At 46.5% G+C, this 17904-nt stretch overlaps 1 long non-coding RNA gene across 1 annotated transcript in view; it reads left to right on the top strand.

Moving 5' to 3' along the window:
* LOC115937280 (uncharacterized) overlaps positions 1-16855 on the top strand; it is a 29227-nt gene extending 12372 nt beyond the window's left edge. The window contains exons 4-5 of the long non-coding RNA XR_014146339.1: positions 472-586; positions 14359-16855. This is a non-coding gene — a long non-coding RNA (uncharacterized LOC115937280). The remainder of the gene's footprint in view (positions 1-471; positions 587-14358) is intronic.
* Positions 16856-17904: the final 1049 nt, after the last annotated feature.

Below are 17904 nucleotides of genomic sequence, written 5' to 3'. Positions count from 1 at the left end.
ATGTAATTATATTAAAATGTACAAAATTTGAATATATTTTAATCAATATGTAGATTAACGTTAATGTGAGAAGCTAGAAATTTAATTATTTTAGCTATGTTTTCAAAAAACTTATTTTTTCCAAAATAGTCAAAATTATCCATTGTGACTGAAATGCAAAATATAAATTACTTAGTGAATATCAAAAGTTAAAATTATTTAAATAGATCTGAACATTTTTAAAAGATATTTATTAAAGATTTAATTTCACCTCCATGTGTATTTTTATAAAAATAAAACTATTTGCAATTCTAGCAAAGTTCATTTAGCTGCTAATGTCAAGAACTGCTTTTGCACAGCAGATATATTCTGTCTAGAACTGTATTTGTGTACAAAATTAAAGAAATATAAGTTATGTGATATTGCAAAATGTTAGCCGAAATGCATGTGCAACTGTTAGGCGTACTGTGTAATTTTTTTGTGTACCCCCAGAACCCTGAATTGGAATGTGAAGAGAAGAGAGTGGACTTTTGGCACTATTGGGAAGTAATTCTTCATTATGCAAGAATTTATTACATCCTTGCTATGGGAGGGAAGAATTAACAAGGTAAAGAATTTGTCTTTTTTCTTTTCTCAGCATTTCTGCTGCCCTAGTCCTCTGTACGCTCCAAAGTCATGGTCATCTCCAAAGTCAGCAGTGGTGCAAACACACCTTCTCAGTACTCGGTACTCAGATGCAGTGCCTTTTCCTTCAAGGACAGAGATGAAGGAGGTGGCCCTGGGGCCGGAGCAGTGTTGGGCACAAGAGTGGATGTTTGGGATTACAGGTTGTTGTGCCTACAGTGACCACTGGGTCTCCACTGATACGTGTCTGAGTCTGGCATCAGAGACTCTCTTGTAAAGGCAACTGCAATAAAGAAACAAGGGATGTTATAGACAGATATGTATTGGGATAAATTTTCTGCAGTGCGCAAATCCTTCTTGCAACTACCATTATCCACATTTGTCCCCTCATTGACTTTGAATCTATTCTAGAGCATTTCTCAATACCTTACCCACCCTAGATGGCTTGAGGTTTAAACACTAGGCCTCTGTCCGTTTTGACAATTTGTTAGAAAAGTAGGGGAGAGAAGCTCCCTCCTTTCTCACCACCCGGGGCCAATTCCAGAATTTGACAGCCAGCAGGAACAGAGATGCCCTTGGAGGGAAATACCCATGACCTAGAGCAGAGGGCCAAAGCTCGGAGGAGGAAGAATAGGTCAGCAGGTCCAAATGCAACTCAGAGTCACCACTGTGTTCATTAAGAAACTCTTTGTGTCTCACCCTTTTTTCATTATCTCTGAAGGTCAGTTGAGCTTGACTTCCCACCAGAAGCTTCCAGACATTTGTCAGGGGAACAAGACTCCATGGAAAAAGGGGATGTGTTTGAATGGGAGGCAGGGATGTTTGTAGGCTGTGCTGTGATAGAATGATGTCACTGTCCGCAGAGCTGGGACTCAGGAGCCTGGGGCAGGATAGAATAGCAACCTGAACTGGCCAGGAGAGATGGTCAGGGCCCCCAGAGCCAGAGGAGTGGCCCAGTGTCCAATTGTCTAGGAAAGGACAAAAGGCAGTGCACTAGGCTTTGAATTCCTTTAGAAAAATAGTCACCTTTTTTTTTTTTGAAATTAATACATTTACCACCTGTACCTTTGATTTCTAGCCTACTTTATAGGACTCCTCCCAACCCTCGGCTTAATCCACTGTTTGAATATCTTTGTTTCGAAATTGTAAATTCTCTCGCTTTAGGTTAAAGCAGTGACCTCCTTTCCCTCCGCTCTTCCTTAGCGTTCAAATCATCCTTCTCCCAAGGCGTGTTTCAGGGCAGCGTCTCAATATGCCATGTGTTGTTTTCTGCTTAATATGACTAAATCATTATATCCTATAACGTCGATATAGATGGGCTTCAGGAATATAAAGACTGGCAGAAAGGCAGGGAGAAAAGGAAGAGAATAAATCTGTTTCCCCTGGGAGATGATAAGTCACTTCAGTGAATCTCTCTTGAGGGCCCACTATGTGTCTGATACTGTCCTAGCACTAAGATTGGTAGTATATCTTCTCCCGAGCTGCTCATAATCTTGAAGGGAAGAGAAGCCAAGTATACAAATGACCATAAATTAAGGGAGACTGAGCCGAAGTTATTAGAGAAGTATAGTCCAAACTGTTGGCAGCTCTTTGTATGGATCCTGAGGTTTCCTGATGAGCGTTTGAACAAAAGAGAATGAGCAACATCACAAAGCGAAATGCTGGCTGCCTCGGGATCTCAGCTGTGTCGGATAGGGTTTGGGATGCTAGGATGACATGTGTGGCTTCCTTAGGTAGGGAGTGGGCAGCACAAAGGTGGTTAAGCAGGGAGGAGTATGGTGAGAGCATCCTTTAGGAACATAAATCTGGCAGCGGAGTGCACAACAGATTCAAGTGAAAGGAGTAGGAGACAAAGAGCCTTCTCAGAATGTACGATGGCATCTTGATATGGAAGAAACAAGGGTCCAAGCTAAGAGAGAAGATGGGACACTAGCCAAAGAGTTCTGGGGTTACCTGTAGGGATACACTGCATCTTCAAGACCCAGCGATCCTCCTACACCTGTCCATGTCTGTTTATGTTTTATGCATGTAAATTGCAAGCATGTCCATTGCCCACAGGTGCGGGCTCTGTTGAGAGCATGATCATCGTGACTTGGGTCCCAGGTTGGGACACTCCAGGCATTGTCAGGGATAGGGGAAATGTAGGAAGAGCACAGCCCTGTTGTTGGCTGTAGGTGTAGGTGAATCCCATAGACACAGTAATAAACACCAGAAAATTCTAGTGAACTGAAAGAATAAAAGAAAGAGCCAGTATGCACACAGCACTGCCAAAGACCAGGTGGGCGGGAAAACTGGAACACTGGGAGAGGTTTGAGACCACAGCCTGCATGAGGCCTCCCTCTGCCATCAGGAGATAAAGCATTGCTCAGAGATGTTTGATTAACTTCTGTGTTTGGAGGGATTCCTGGGAATCTGGGTCTGAGGCTGCAAGGAGCATGCAGGACATTTATTGGAGAGTGTTCTTGGGACTAAGGCCTGCTGAGGAGTGGAGGAAGCTGACCTAGGGACAGGGAGGACTGAAACTCTAAAGTAGTTGCAATCGTTCTGGAGTCAGGATGGCCCTTTGAAGTTGGCCCCAGCTGAGGCTAGAAGGCTGGGCTTGCATGCTGTATCCACCAATCACTGGCTGCCTGCTTCTGGAAAGGGGGGTGCGTGGGGTGGGGGATCTTAGTGACTCCCATCAGGCAGGAGCGGTTCCTGGAAAGAGTCTCAGTTGTGAGCCGTCAGCAGCCAACTCTTCCAGCACCTGGGGGGAATGAGAGCCTCTGTCCTGAAGGAGAGATCTCAGAGGCACGCCCCAGCATCATCTGCTTTCTGAGGATTCGTCTTGTCTGTTTTGAGACTTTTGGGGTGCAGGCTGGTAGAGGGAACGCTATCACCTAGAGCTCTGAGCTCATCAAAGCTAAGAGGGGGTGAAAGCCTGCGGTTGAGGGACATAGAGCATCCAAGAGGCACAAGCAAAGGGGCACAGCCTAAAGAGAGGTAGTTGAGGGTAGTGGTAAGCGCCTGACTCTGGAGTCAGGCGACTTGGTCTTCAGTCGGCCACGTGGCAGCAGTGTGACCTTGGGCACATGACTTCACCTCTTTGTCCCTCAGTTTCTTCAGTTGTCAAATAGGGACAAAAATAGTGCTTACCTCATCAGTTGCTGAGACTAAATGAGACAATGCCTGTGAAGTGTGTCGTGCTGGCCCATCATAAGCAGGGCTCTGTGGACGGTGGCGGGTGGAGGCCTCACGGCTGTGAATCATTTCTCGAACTTGGAGAGAGGACTGAGACAAATATTGGGAGCCAGAGTCCTCATCCACGAGGTCTAAGCGTTAGGGAGGTCAGACCAAAAACAGAAGCGAGAGGTATGTTCCTGTAAGGTTGGAAATAATTTGCAAACTGTAAGACACACTGTAGATGTCACTGTGGTCGGGGTGTTCTGCTGATTGCTTTTTTGGGGGAGGGAGGATATAATGTTCATAACCAATAGAGCCTGGAGAAGACAGCCACAGGGTAATGAACATGAAAGTGTAAGAAGTCCCTGGTGAAATTGAGCTAAGCAATAGCTCTCTTCTCTGAGTGAGGACAATGTTATCCTCTGTCCCTTCACATATGAAGGGCCTTTTTTGTGTCAGATCCTGTCCAAGGCTCTTAAGATCTAGAAAGAAAGAAGATGAACTCCATTCCCTCAAGGTGTTCATGACACCTGTTTGGTCATGTGTATTAAATTCTTTTTCCATTGGTAGCAAAGGATTTGCACACATTCCCCCAAACTCCATCTCCCAGTCCCTAAATCATCTAGCTAAAGCCCTGATGGGAACAGTAAGATCCTTCCAGGGCAATGACATCCTAAATTATTGCAGTCCTGAGTGTGGCGACAACCTTTGGCTGAGCACCTCACATCAGGGTGGTGATGCCCAAATGGGACGCACACCAACACATGTTTAACTTAATTAAATTGGAGTTGGAGAGTGGGACCTTCTGATGAACAGACATTTCAAAGCTTAATGAATTTTAATTTATCAATCGTTCTTTTATGAGTCATGCACTTTTTTTCTGGTTGGTCTAGTTTTAAAAAAATCTCTCCCTGCTCCATGGTCAGAAAGTTTGAAAGGTTTTTATTTTTTGGTTTTTTATTTTTTATTTATTTTTTGACATTTGGATCTGAAATATAACTTGAATCAACTTCTTTGATTGTGTGAAGTAGGGATCTAATGTCTTTCTTCTTTGTAAGTGTGTTTTTTTTTTTTAAAGTGGAGGACACTTCCAAGATGGCAGGAAACGTGAATGTGTTACAAGAAAGAAAAACACCAAGCAGAACTGGGTTAGAAGCACTAGGCATCCAGCTCTTGGTTTTGGCTCAGGTCATGATCTCAAGGTCATGATATTGAGCCCCACACTGGGCTCCTCGCTCAGTAGGGAGTCTGCTTGAGATTCTCTCTCTTCCTTTCCCTCTCCTCCTCCCCCTGCTCACGTGCTCTCTCTCTTTCTCTCTAAAATAAATAAATCCTAAAAAAAATTCACAGTTAGCAGAGGATTCACATGTGTGCTTTTTCACAATGTATTTATGACCACCTTATGCATGTAACTGAGATTCACAGAAGCTCAAGGACTTGTCCAAGTTAACACAGCTAGTGAGCACAGGACCATATGTAAAATCTGGAATGTTTTCTTAGTGTGGTGTTTTTTCGACTACGCCATCTCTTAGCTTAATCTCAATTTTCCAATGGCTTTTATTATATAATTAAATCTGCTAAATCTGTTTCTATCTCTCCATCTATTAGCCTCTATTTGTCCATCTACCAATTTATCTGTCCATTCACCTACCCATTGTTTATACATTCATCTGCAATGCACTCATCTCCTATCCACCTACCTAAATGGGAAGGTAGGGCAGGTGCCAGAAAGAGTCCAGGGAAAGTGGGAGGCCACTTGAATTCAGCCAAATCCCGAGCTCACCCCCAGCCAGTTGCCTAACACCATGCAATTTACCTTGTCCATTTGCAAGTCAGTTTCCACATCTGTAAAATGAGGAGTTTGCACGAAATGCTTTTTCAAGTGTGCTCTGGTTCTAACATGATTTCCTTCTAACTTGACTTTTCAAAATTTTGTCTCTAATGCTGTTTTATTCACTAAAAGTAATTTACTTCACCTCTGTGCACCTTTTGTCTACAGCTCCCCCTCATGCCCCTTACCTGCTTCCTTGATTGCAAGCAAAAAATGCAGAGCTCGCAGTCACGCAAACATGAGGCTATTGGTTTATACAGTTGAAGGACCGGGTTGATCATGGAGTTGAAGCGGTAACGAAGAGACCCAGGGTCACTGAGCTGGAACTAGGAATTCTAAGTAGCCATCCGTATTTTATTTCTGATTATCCCTAGATCTTTTTCTTTTCCAGCAAAGGAAGGCCCTGTCCACACCATGGGAAATATGGCCCCTGGCCATCCCAGATAAGCAACTTCAGTAGAAAAATTCTTTCTCATGTTGTATATACAATAATTGAAGGGGAAGAGTCTGACTGTCCTCCCTCAGGCTCTGTGGTTGGGGTACAGGATGATTGTAGCCAAAGACCCTTTGATCTATAGTTCTAATGGAACCTTGTGGAATAGAAGAGCAGCTCTTCCTCCCCAAAAGATGCTGAACAGGCCTCCAAAATATTCTTTACACCCACTGATCAAATAATAAGGTCCTGGTGGGCAAAAAAACAACTTGGGAAAGTTAAGGTAGAATAATGGTTAGGATCAGGGGCTCTGGAAACAGTTTTCCTGGATGAATTCCAGGAAATTCACATTTACAAGCTGTGGGACCTTGACCAAATTATATATTCTCTTTAAGCTTCACTGTAAAATTAGGAGAATAATATTACCTCTGTCAACAAGTTATTGTGAGGATTAAGTTGGTATAAAATGCCAAGCACAACGTCAGGTTGTCTATTACTACCACTGCTATGACTACTAGTATTAAGAGCCTACAACAGATACGTGATAAATAACGGATTCTGAGCTAAAGTGATGCCTTCTAATGACTGACCTAGAGCTCTTCCCGGCATCCCATGGATGAAGGGCAACTAAACATTGGGAACATTGGGAGGTGGGAGATGAAGCAGCTGGGGTTGAGTGAGCAGCATTACGACACTGGCATTTCTGAATCCTTGTCACACGCCAGTGGCCAATGTCCCCTCCTTTTTTAACCTGTTCTTTAAAAAAAAATTATTTATTTGAGAGCGAGAGAGGCAGGGGGAAAGGGACAGAGAGAGAATCCTAAGCAGACTCCACGCCCAGCGCGGAGCCCGACATGGGGCTCGATCTCACGGCACTGAGACGACCAAGAGTTGGATGCTTAACTGACTGTGCCATCCAGGAGCCCCCCCCCCCTTTTTTTTTTTTTTTACCTATTCTTGCCCCTATTTTATAGAAGAGGAAACTGAGGCATAGAATGATGACCTTCCAGCTGGGTGGTAGAGGCTCCTTTAGGGGCATTGCCGGTGTACTGACAGAATCACAAGCAGGTTTTCTTAGGTCTCTGGCTAGACAGGACGGGCTCTGATGTCTTCTCTCTTCATGGCGCTTGCCTAGTGTGTGCTATGGGGCTCGCGGCTCGCCCTCCGTCTTTTCAGAAAACACACGGGTGCGTGTCGACAACGACAGTTGATGGAGAAGAAAGCAGAAAAAAAGTAGAAAGAACTCAGGCGCCAGCACGTGTGGGGGAATTTGCAGATATATGGATACGCTTCCCCAGATAAATCACCTGAATGGCTGCCACTATTGTTCATGAAATGTCCGACTTTTATGCAACCGTGAGATTGATTTCTGTTGCAAAGGAAGAGTGAATGTAGATCTACTTGAAACTTTGTCATTCTCCATTTTTACAACTCAGGAATTTCAAAATAATCAGCGTGTGTTAGGTCATCCATAGACCTGTCTCTCTTTGTTACTCAAGCCCGCAGTCTGGCAACCGGCTCAGCATTTCTGTAGGGTGCCTCATTCCGTACCTGCAGCAGAGCAGTGACTCAGCCTCTGGAATCACTCCCTTTTCCCCAGGATGACATGTCAACTTTACTTCATGGCTGTGTCATGTTTCTTGCCCTGTGGCTGATAAACAAGGCAACCCAGTCAGGAAACCAAAGCAAATTCCCTACTTCTGATTCAAAGCGGGAGGTCTGCCAATGCAGACCTGGAAGACAGGCTCCTTCACCTTGCTTGGTCCTCTCAGCGGCCTCCCTCCCTTCCCTCATTCCTAGCCCCCAGGAGAGGAGGACAAAACCTTGAAGCTCTTTTTACCCAAAAAAAAAAAAAATCTAGGAGCATTGATGTTATACGTATCAAAGAGGAGAATGCTTATCTCGTTGACTTATTTAAAGTGAAGCATGTGTTTCTGTGAGGTTTGAAGTGCCTGGTGTTTGTAGAACTGGGGTTCCGGGCTAGGATTCTCTGACTCCATCATCATGCGGAAGTCTATGGTCATGGAGACAGCATGGTGTCATGGATACAAAATGCAAGGATTTAAGGTTTCTGAGCCTTGCTTTCCATATCTAAAAGTGGGGATTAAAAAATAATTCTTGGGGGTGTGGTTGTAAGAATTAAATGACAGTCCACACCATTCACACACTAAGCACACGTGAAACTATATCCCGGATTGACGTGATGGTGACTCTTCTCAAGGACTCGCTGGGTCACGCTCACCATGATACTGGTTTTGGCCTTAATTGTTTCAACTGGCAAAACAGAGATAATTACATTGCCACTAAGTCATGTTTTCAGAAGCTTGGACTAGTGAAGTATAAATTAGTAGAACCTTTCTGGAAGCAATTTAGAATTATCTATCGAATAAATATATATACCCTTTAATACAATTTTACTCTCTAAGAATTTGTTATGAGAGAGTAGTCAGATGTTATTCATAAGTATGTTAACAATGACATTGTTTATAATATGAAAATTTATAGGCAACCTATAAATTCCACATAGGAGATTGGTGAGGTAAATTATTGTACATCTATGTGGAGGAATAGGGTCTAGATAGCCATTAAAAATCAGGTAGAAGAACATTTATTCTTAAGGGAAATATTCATTTCTGTATCACTAAATGAAAAATGCAAACAGTAAACTGGGGTACACTGTTTGCTATTTTTAATAAATAAGAAAGGCACATATACACAAGGAAAAAATACTGAAAGATACATATCAAAACATTAATCATAGTTTCCTTTGGTTGGAATTCAAGTGATTTTTGTTGTCTTCCTTTGCGCTTTTCTGTATTTGACACATTTCTTTTACTGGGTATACTTTATTTCTTTAATTAGGAAAAAAATGATTTTAAAATATGGCCACTTAACTCATCTGGTTTTCAAATGAGTTAGTTATAGTTTAATCCACGATCTCCACCTTTAAAATGCTTCAGAGCGGGGGTGCCTGGGTGGCTCAGTCAGTTAAACGTCCAACTCTTGATTTCAGCTCAGGTCATATCTCAGCGTTGTGAGATCAAGCCCCGCGTCAGGCTCTGTGTTGGGCGTGGAGCCTGCTTAAGATTCTCTCTCTCACTCTGTTCCTCCCAACCTCCCCACTCTCTCTCTCTCTCTAAAAAAAAAAAAAAAAAAAGCTTCCGAGTGACTTTGAAAGAATTTATAAATATGTGCATAGAAACAAGGCTGAGAGGAGACACCTCAAAATGTGCCCAATATGATCTCTGTGTGGTGGTTTATGGGTAGTTTTATTATTTATATTTTCAAAATTTCTGTAGTATACATGTACACTTTTATGAACAGGAAAAATGCTATTAGAGTATCTGAAAAACTGAATAATTATTATTTACTAAGAGTAATATTTTCTCAACGCCTTCTGTGATTTCTGCTTGATTTGGGCTTTTTTTCTTCGCTGAATTTAGTTTATCTTGCAAGTAAATAAGCCAGCTCAGAGACAGCCCCTGTTTGTCAGTTTCAAGAGGTCTAATTGGAACAAAATCTAATTTCTTTTCTTTTTAAAACCTTTCATTCATATTTCAGGGTGATTTTAATTTGTAATATCAAGTTATTCAAAGCCCAAGGCCTAAGATGCCAGAGGGTAGACCGTTCTCAAGCACAGCCGGCTGAATCCGAGGAAAAGCCTGAAAATCTCCAGGCGAGTCTAGCCTCCCAGGTTTGTCAGCCTGATTCTAGATCAAAGGGGCTCAAATAAATGCATTACCTTTAGACTACTTCTCTCCAAGCCTCAGATCCACTGGACGCTTGCCCATCTGGGCTGAGACCTATAGGCAGCTGTTTTTGGAGCAAGGGTGTCTTGAGGTCACAGCTAAAGCACAGATTTCCAAGTCTGGTAAAACAATCAGCATGTGTTTACCAACACGAATGATATTTTCAAGGTCAATGCTGGGTTTCTAGCAAAAGAAAAAAAATAATTGGTATTCAGGGTAGAAAAAAGCAAATACAGTTGCAGGCCTATTGTAAAAGCCTCTCTTCAGCACGCGATTTTAGGGATGACTGTCATGGGCCACTCCGCAAGGCCCACCCACAAACTGGATCTCACCCTGGGCATAGGTGAATGCATTTGGGACCAGAGTACATTTTTTCCCCCATCTTTTTTCCTCTGCTTAAAGGGTAAAAGTTATTTTTATATTGCAGCACAACTCTTATTGACAAATATGAACAATGCTGACATGTGCTAAGGGTAAATACCGTCCCAGGTAAGGAAATGAAAAACGAAAAAACTTGCAACGTGTTTCCTTCAATGTGGCACCACACGCAACTCGGTGGCTCAGGCCAGAGATCTGGAAGTCCTCCTTGACTTCTGTGCCTGCCTCACCCCACCTCTACTTCCAAACTCTCACCGTGGGTTTCTCTCCACCATCTCTGCTCCTGGCCACTGCCCCCCTCCCCCCCACCGTGTCCATGTGCAGACCCACCTCACCCAGCTTCCAGAGCTGTCCTTGTGGAATGCAAACCTAACCACCATTCCCTCTTAAAACCCGCTCCTCTCTGGGACAAAGCCTGAGCTCCTCAATGTGGCCTTTGGTCATTAACTACTGCTTATCTCTTTAGCCACCTCTACTACTCCCTCTTCAAACTCAAACTTTCTGTCTTGCCCTAGACCCCAGCAGGGCTGGGCCCATAAATAGCAGGACCCAGAGTGCAGTGAAATATCAGGCCCCTCGTTCAAAACAAAAATTCAAGGATAAAATGAAGAATTTCAATATGGCGACCACAGCGCATGAAGCTCCAAGCCTGGGGCCTGTGTGATAGTTTGGGTCACATGCCCATAGGAAGCTACCCTGACCTGCAACATGTTTTCACCTCAATTTCCTTGCTCCGATGGTACTTGGTCTGGAATGTCCTATTTTCTGCTTCTATCATTCTCTCTCTTCCTTGTTCTTTAAGATTCACTTAGCTTGGATGTCTTTGCCAAGAAGTCTCCCCAAACATCCCTCCTACAACCCCGTTACCAACTGGGGTGGGTATTCCTCCTCTGAGTGCCTTTTAGACCAGTGAGTCCCAAAGGCTGAGCCGCCAACTCCCTACTGTATAAACACCTGGAGTGGTTTGTGAAAATGAATCTGAGTCTCAGGGCATGGAGCCTAGGCCTCTGCCCTTTGAAAGCTCCAGAACAGACGTGCTCGCACACTGAAGTTTGAGAACTAATGCCCCCTGCCTAGTGTCCTTGTCAGTCAAGCCTGTGTTCAGCTCCTCTGTTTCCTTAACACCTAGCACCGCGCCTGGCACTCCATACATGTTGATGCTCATTTGCTGGATTGAGCTAATTCTCCCAACTTTAGCTCTGCCTTCTTGCCACTTGTGCTTCTCGCCGACTCCTGGGTCCTTGCGGCCTCCTCCCTATTTCTTTCAGAGTGAAAGCATCTCCACATGGCCTCTTTGGCTGGCCCTGGGCCTAGGAGTGACCCGTGGGGTTGGCCCTTTCCCCATGGAGCTGCCAGCTGGTGTGTTATGGTCAATCCTTGGCTTCCATTATTCTGAACCCCACAGGGAGACCCCAAGCATGTGCCATCCCTTCCTGAGGAGCTTCAGAAGGAGACAGAGAGATGATGCTCTCTCCGCAGATGTGCACGTGAGAGAGAATCTCATTTTCTCTGTGGTTGAGAGCCCTCATGTGAGACCCCCAGGCAGGCTGCAGGCCAAGGAGATTGCAAATGGCACCACAAGGCCCCACACCGCTAACATTACACGAGGCAGCAGTGAGCTTGGCTGTGAATGTGTTTGCCCCAGTCCCGGCCCAGGTGTGGAGAGGTTGATTCCAGAAGTCCAGGGAGCTGTGCCCAAGGCCTGAGAGAGCTCCCATCCCTGTCCCTCAAGCCTGAGCTTGCAGAGCAGCACCCAGATACTGGAAAGATGTGGATGACAGACCACTCCAGCCCTGAGGCAAGATACTGGGTGTTTCCTTGAAGGGGGTGGAAGAGGTGCCTGGTTGGGGGGGTGGGGAGGGTGTACAAAGAAACAACAGCAGCCTGAAATTTCCCGCTGTCATTCACTCCCAGCTTCTCTGGTGGACATAGGGAGTGGTGGGTGCAGCTCAGGAGCTGCCTGCCTGTCTCCCATGCTGGGCTCAGCTCAGCTCGGCCCAGAGGTCTCAGCCGGCTATACTCTCAAGACCGCCTCAGGGCTTCCTAGATCCATGAGCCCTGCAACAAGCAGGCCACCTCCAGCCCTTGGGTCTCCCCATCGCCCTCCCTCAAGGCATCTGGGGCACCCTTACACCAGCTTCTCCTGGGCCTATTTTGAGGCCCATCTACCAGAAGTTGGAAGACTGCCTCACAAAAACTTGGCCCTCTCCCTCCTGTTTTGATTCGTGCATTTGCTTTGTTTAACAAATATTTTATGGCTGTTGTTTCAAAAATTAGTTCTTTCTAATTAGGGGCATCATCACATTTGGATCCCGTGCCAGCCAAAGTAGGCAAAAACTTCTAAGCCTTGAGGAAGCTGTGACAGGGAGGGGAGCCCTGTGGCTTCTGCAGCGTGAAGGAGGACAGGTCACCCCATGGACCATTAAGCAATTGTCTGGGAGCCAGTCGTCTGGTGGTCTAGGAATGGTTGCCCGAGGAGGCAGATGTCTCAAGGATCACGAGGTGATCGGGGCCACTAGTGAATCTAGCGCTTCAGCCACACACAATTTCTCACTCTCTCCATGACATTTTCCTTCATCATCATCATCACTGACTGTGAATAGCTTCAATGTATTGAGTGCTTAATATGTGCAGGGCATGGTCTTAAGTGTTCTCCTTAAAGAGTCTCATTATATCCTATAATAACCCTGAAGTGTTGCAGTGATCAACCCCTTTTATGGATGGGGTGTTGAGCCTTAGAGGTGCAAGTCACCTGTCCCAGGTCAGACAGATGTTAGGATTCAAAGCACACACCATGCTGTCACCGTGGTGAACGTCTGCATATAGGATTCCCTCCAGGTGCAACCTGGTTCATGGACCACTTCCGCTTCCCAGCCTCCCATCAGCAGACGGGGGCTCGCAGTTAGCTCTCTGCAGCACCCCCACGTGCATTTATATTTCTGTCTACCTGTGGTAGAGTAAAAAACATGTATCTTTGGTCTTTGTCCCTGGTTCCTGGCACAGAGGTCTTAAAACCCTTAGGATTTCCTGAGTGATGGGAATGTTATTTATACAGGACCTTTTGATTGGGACGCTTGGGTGGCTCAGTCGGTTAAGCATCTGCCTTCGGCTCAGGTCATGATCCTGGGGCCCTGGGATCGAGCCCCGTGTCAGGCTCCCTGCTCAGCGGGGAGTTTATATGCTGATGTTTAGCTGAGTTTTTATGCTGATGAGGCGACTCATGAGGACTCCCAGAGGAACCAGACACATGATTAGAGGGGGACCTTTCAGCCCCACCCCGCCTCATCCTTAACCTCCAGAAGGGGAGGAGGGACTAGGGATTGAGTTCAATCACCAATGGCCAAGGATTTAATCAGTCATGCCTACTTAATGAAACCTCCATTAAAAACCCTAAAGGGGGGGGGGTTGAGGAGTGTCTGAGTTGGTGAACACATTCATGTGCAGGGAGGGTGGTGCACCCCTAGTTCCATGGAGAAAGAGGCTCCTGTGTGGGGGACCTTTCCAGACCTCACGCTGTGTACCTCTGCATCTGGCTATTCATTTCTATACTCTGTAAAAAAGTGTAATCTAAGTATAGGGCTTCTCGGCTACTGTGAGTCCTTCCAATGGATTATTGAGCCTGAGGGCAGGAGATGGGAAGCCCTGAACTTATAGTCAGGTGGGTGGAAGGACTGGGGACGCAGTTTATAGCTGGTGTCCCATGCGGGGGCAGCCCCGTGGGGTCTATGCTAACTCTGGGCAGTTGGTGTCAGAATTGGTTTGAATTGTAGGTCACCACCCAGCTAGTGTCAGCTGGTTGTGGTTGGAAAAACCACCACACCACCCCACCGACCAGCTAGCTTTGCAGGTCTGGGGAGGGACTGGAGTTGCTGGTTAAAGGACATTGGAGTGGGGGGCACAGTCTCTGGAGCGCCACACGGGCTCAGCATTGTTCACCCTCCGATCTGCAAACTGCAGACTCTTAACCTTGAGGTGTGCCATCTGGAACCTCTCTTCACCTTTGGCTGATGGGACAGATACTCACTGGGTTGGTTACAGTGAGTGACGAGTGGTGGTAAGTTTTAGTACACGACGCCTAGGGTCACACTGGTCCTTAGTAGCAGAGCAAGGACTGGGCGTCCCAGTCTTGTGACCAGGACTCCATCCCTCTACCTCACCATCTTTTATCTTTCCAAAGTACCCTTCCTTATTTGATGCCACAGTTCTGATGGGACCAATGCAGAATGGAGTCACCATGAAGCTGTCGTGACTCACTGCGGGACACACCATGACCGTGGTTTCCAGCTCTCTCACCTCCACTCTGCACTCCAAATTGGACAATTTTCCATCAGGTGGTGACTGGCCCTTGAGTGTTCGCTTTCCCCACCCGCCAGATGTTGTGAATCATAAACCCATCAGCCTCAAGGCCTCTGTCCTCTGAAGATGCAGGCTCTGAGGGCAGGTGGGGAGAGGGGAGATTCCAGCAAGGCCCCACTACCGTCAGCAGCTTCCATGGCAGAGAGGATTCACCGGGCCAGCTGGGTCCTGAGCTTGGAGGCCGACTGGGTGTCTGTCATCAGCTCCCCCCTGTCCCGGAAACAGCTTCTTCAAAAGGGTCTGCAGCAGCGGCTGCAGTGGGGAGGCCGGTTCAGAGCCTCTGGGGCTGTTGGAAGGTGGGAGGAGGAGGAGGGGAGGGGAGGGGTGAGGAGGAGGCCTGGAGCCCTGCCGCCTGAGTGAGGCTGGTGACACGAAGAATCTATCAGTCTTGTGTGCAGAGCCAAATATGGTGCTGGGGCTCAATAAGTAATAAACAATGGTCACGTTGCCGGCTTGACAAGGAGAGGCATTACAGATGAGAGCCAGGGCCAGCCTGACGTCACGGCGTGTGGCCGCTCCCCACCATGGGCAGGAATTCCTTATTTGTCCTTGTTGAGCCCACACGTGCTTTCTTCTTGATGCGCTCAAAGCAGGAAGGGGAAACTGAGGCCCACGCGTCACTTCGGAGACGGGTCCCCCGGGGTGTGGTATGAGCTGAGCCCGGGTCGTGTCTTGACTTGCTTTTGGCAGCATCGGCCACACACAGCCGGGCTCTTAGGGGCAACAGCAGTAGATGTCATGGCTGGAAAGAGCCAGAACTGGGACGTTTTCTAGTAGAAGTGGTTGAAGCACATTATTAAAATGTGAGTTTTCGACATCCCAGGACAGCTGTTTGTAGGGGACTGGGGAACGCACAGAGCCCGAAGGCTGGCCTCTCCTTACAGCGCTGGGTGACAGGCTGGCTGGAGACAGGCCCTCACACATACAGATCTGAGAGCAGAGCCGAACTGGTGGCGTGCGGGAGGGCTGGCGGGGCCAGGATGCCTCCTGCATCTTCCTCCTGCGCATCAGGTTCAGGCACTGGCCTCTGAATGAGGTGGCGCCTGTCCCTTTCCCCGTGCCTGTCTGTATTTGGGCCTTCTTAACAATGAGATTTCTCTGCAGCGCGTGTCCTATATATGTGACTACAGAGAAGAGCTGACAAGGGAGGTAGCGTCACGTCGTGGTGAAAAGAGCACAGGATTTTGAGCCAGAAAGACCTGGCTTTGTGTCTTAGAATCCCAGCTGTGCCCATCACCCGCGGTGAGACCTTAGGGTGTTCAACTCGCTCCCCACAAAATGGGGCAATCTCTCCCTCTCTGCGGGGTTTTCGGGAGAGTCCGAAATAGCCCTCCGAAAGGGCCCAGCATGGTAGGCTCCCAGGAAATAGAGCGGATATGGTTCTCCTAAACTGAAACGATGAACCACCTGTAGGCTGATATTGGCTAGAGCCCCTCCTCCCTCCTGCCGGCAGCTTTGCGGTTCCGAGCTCTCGCGAATGGGTTGTGGCTTTAAAAACGCAGATGCCTTGGGCAGAAGAGAGAAGACTTCTCGAGGAAAGCCAAAGGGCACCGCGTTCGACTGGCACGACTCTGTCTGCACTCTGATGGCTGTGCTGCTGGGCCCAGAATGCTGAGCAGGGAGCCGGAGCGGGGCTGCTCTGCGGGGCGGGGGCAGGCCCAGCCGTGAGGCCGGGCTCCATCACCGTCCTTTCCCGGCCCGTCATCATCCGGGATGTGGGAGCCCCAGGTGGGGGGGGCGGTGGAGAAGCATGCGGTTCCTGGGCTGCCCAGAAACTGCTCGCGCCACGTAGCCACCATGCTTGTTGCAGGGAGGGATGGTCACCATATGCCTTTTGCGCCGTCACGTTGATTAGACCCGCTCCCGTTTGCTCTCCGCAATCACCCCCTGAATGGAAAATTAGGAGAGCCATATGCATTTGCTTCATATCATCCAGGGTGGAAAACCCTGATCCTTTGTGCCAGAAGGAAAGTGTCTAGGAGGCCATCGGTCTACACCTTAAATGTCACGGAGAGAGTGTGCCAGAGCGGTGTCCACACTGATGGACCCAAACAGTGAGGAAAATGGGGTAAAAATCAGAAAGGAATAGGCACGCCATCATTCACACAAGAGTAGGATTAAACCTAAAACATGACTTATTAGTTTTATTTGTAAGTTTGCAAGTCATATTTCTCCCACAGCAACGCTACATTAAGAATAGTAGATTAGGGTGCCTGGGTGGCTCAGTTGGTTAAGCGACTGCCTTCGGCTCAGGTCATGATCCTGGAGTCCCGGGATCGAGTCCCGCATCGGGCTCCCTGCTCGGCAGCGAGCCTGCTTCTCCCTCTGACCCTCCCCACTCTCATGCTCTCTCTATCTCATTCTCTCTCTCAAATAAATAAATAAAATCTTTAAAAAAAAAAAGAGTAGTAGATTAAATAAATAAAGAGTAATGGCAGACTGTGACTATTGTCATTTGTCACCCCCAGAGCTCCATGTTTCCACGTGGTGGCAACAAAACCAGTGATCTAAATATTAACAAGTGGAACGCATTATAAACACTTAGTTATACATTATGATCCCTGTAAAGTCATTACAACAGAAATAAAAACTGTTTTTTATCTTAACTATTAATATTCATCAAATGTTAATGAAAATACCTAACAAATAATTATGAAAAACACATTGCTTAAGTAATAAAGATGAAAGAGATGATAATCGTTGTGAATATTTAATCTGCAAAATAAAGAACATACCATTAATAAGACTTAATTATGTCATTAAATATTTAATTTTACTTTCACTCCTAAATTTTGTTTGCATTTTGCATATTTTAAATGTAAAAAGCTTTTTAATAAGATTTGTGGTTTCAGCGACATCAAATGCCAGAGCATTTAAGTTTGACTTACTGTCTTCATCAAATTGGTCAAACATCATTTTATTTATCATTAAGTGAAAGGAACAATACTCCTTGCAGTTTACTGCAAGTTATGCTTTATACAAAAGGGGGGACTTTAATAATTGATTCTAGGTTATACCCACAAAAACAATGTTTTCTAGTGAGGAAGAAAAATAATTGCTTTCCTTTCCTTTTCCTTTTTTTTTTTGAGTATCACACAACCTCCCACATTTCCTACTGTTTGCAGAGGAGAACACAGATCTGCTTCTGCCTTGGCTTGCTATAGAATAGGTCCTCCCCCAGCCACGATTAGATCCACTCATTGCCTCAGAATCGGTCCCATCAGATAACGCCTGTTCCTGGGTGCATGCTTACAATTACAGGGAGTAAGATAGGTCTCTGGGGCTGCTGGGTGGCACTCCCGAGCTCCCCTTAGCATGCGGTGGCCACCTCCTCTCAGGTTTCCGGCGCAGGGGCTTGGCTGTGTGGCTCAGTGGGCACAGCCAGACGTACG

Source organism: Leptonychotes weddellii, chromosome 6 (assembly GCF_054177405.1).
Source record: "Leptonychotes weddellii isolate Sample4059 chromosome 6, ASM5417740v2, whole genome shotgun sequence".
Lineage (NCBI taxonomy): Eukaryota > Metazoa > Chordata > Mammalia > Carnivora > Phocidae > Leptonychotes > Leptonychotes weddellii.
This window is presented reverse-complemented; position numbering and strand designations above follow the sequence as displayed.